At 35.8% G+C, this 2,309-nt stretch overlaps 1 pseudogene; it reads right to left on the minus strand.

Annotated features, from left to right (window-relative positions):
- Window positions 1–343: 343 nt before the first annotated feature.
- Window positions 344–1,553, minus strand: LOC150031363 (uncharacterized; annotated as a pseudogene).
- Window positions 1,554–2,309: the final 756 nt, after the last annotated feature.

The following is a 2,309-nucleotide window of genomic DNA, read 5'->3' on the forward strand; positions in this document are numbered from 1 at the left end:
AGAGACAATTTAAACTTCACTCAATTAACTTAGACAAACTTGATACAGAATTATCTGGACAAATACTAAAATAGTGATCATTAGCCATGATGATCATATATATTTTTTTTAATCTCTAAAAAATGCTTAAGTAGACTACTCAAATATTTCAATTAATCCACCATTAAAAAAGAGAACTAGATTTTAACTACTCATAAGAAACTAACACATTATTCTATTTTCTTTAGACACTAGATCATAATTCATACCATCATAATATTTTTATATATATATAGAGAGAGAGAGAAAATTGGAGTAAACCCCAAATTCCTCCATTATTTAGAGCTTAATTAAGAAGAAGCAATCATGGAGTAAAGTTGTTTTGAAATTCCTTACTTAGAAGATCATCTTCAACGTCTTCACCTTCATTATTTTGATTCTCATTTCCATTTCCATTTCTATTTCCATTGTTGCAGCTTATTCCAATTTCAAACAATCCTTGAAGCAACATCTCTGCATCATCATTTACATCAATCTCTACACCACCACCGTCGTCGTAGTAGCAGCCATCGAAAAACAGACTCCCCATAGGGTCCCCATCGGTCACCACCGATTCTAAAAACCACTTGGTGAGTGAAATCCATATGACTAACAATAGCCTCAACACCAACGCCATTAATATTGTTCACAAACTTCTCAATCTCACTCATTCCAGAATTGTCATTTACCCCAAAATTCCACTCCGTTAACAAAATGTTCTCATCTCCATCTCCTTCAACAATAATCGTTTTCGTTCCGCTCTCCGACCATCCAGAACAAATCGCCGATTCCCACCATTGAATTTCCTCCACTCATCAAATCGCCCATATTCACTTCCGATTGAACAAACCCTAACTCCCCTGCCATATTGCTACTACTTCCCCCAATTTTGTCATTCGAATTCATCACCATATCAATAAACCATTGATCCATAAAATTCCTTCCATTATCAACCAGATCCATCTCATTGCTCCATATTTCAAGCAGATGAGAGTTAGAAGGAACAAATTCAGTAGGAGGAGGAGGAAGACGATGAACCTGTTGATGATACTCGATTCGTTTTTGGCAGTCTCTTATTCTCTCTCCGACCATCCAGAACAATGCGAGTAATTCCCCATTGGTGAGTTGGGAAATATGATGACCTTGATGCAATTGATGCATCAGAAGATCGAGTTCGAGTTCTTGATTCTTCTTGATGAGTTTCTTTAGCATATCTTGAGCTTTAGTGGTGCATTCCTTGAGATATGTCTCTTGATTCGTCATTTTCTTCTGGCGTTCGACTTCCGGAAGGCTGAGAAAGCGACGGTAGAGGTGTTGAGCGACGGAGAGAGATGGCCAGATGACGGGATGGTCCTCGTCGGGGCCATTGACGACGGCAAAGGCGAAAACGCCGCAGAGAGTGGTGAGTTCACTTACTTTCTTTAACAATCCGAGCCTTCGTTTCTTGAAACTGGCTTTTCTTGCATTATCGCTTGCAATCCAAACCAACTTCACTTTCTTCCTCGTCATCGAGGCTCTTTCTGTCTTTCTTGTTCTTCTTGTTCTTTCTGGACTCTGATTTTGAGGTGCAACAATGGAGTTTATTTATAAGCCTTGGGGTTAAACTTTTTATTTTTCTAAGTTTTTTTGTTCTCTTGGTAAATGAATTACTAGGGGCATTTTTGTCCTTTAGTAACTAGTGTTAATTAAAGATGAAAAATACCCCACTGCATCCTGCATTCCACCTATCTTTCTGTCCCAAATGTCCAATCACATTTTACATATGATTAGAAAAGTATGTATCAGTATGAAAATACTCAGATATTATCTGGGTCTGATATCTATCTTTGTGCATCCACCCAATTGTCTTATCATAATTTGTACGTGATAAATTCTTTTTATATATTTATTTAAATATTTTAATTCTTATTGTGTGCGATGAAAGTGAGATGCATAGAAATAGGATACATCCAAATATTAATCACCAAGTATTGCTCATTATGTTTTATTTCATGGAAAGTCATATTTAGGTTAAATGGATTGCATTTATCCTATTTCAACATTTCAAAATCACATAACAAAAAAAGTCAAAAATATATTTTGGGAAATAAAGTTTGTCACATCACAAACCGATGAACTATACAAAAATGTATACATCCTAAACCACATCCTTTTTATTAGTCTTACTTCACCATAGAAAATAAATAATTCAATATAGATATATGAGTAATATTTGAGTGCAGCCACAAGACTATACTCATCTCCATGCACACGTTGATACTCGAGTGAGTTTTACAAAAATGAGTACATCA

The sequence above is a fragment of the Benincasa hispida genome, unplaced genomic scaffold (genome assembly GCF_027475165.1).
Source record: "Benincasa hispida cultivar pf3 unplaced genomic scaffold, pf3_genome.v1.1 HicScf1281, whole genome shotgun sequence".
In the NCBI taxonomy this organism is placed as follows: Eukaryota; Viridiplantae; Streptophyta; class Magnoliopsida; order Cucurbitales; family Cucurbitaceae; genus Benincasa; species Benincasa hispida.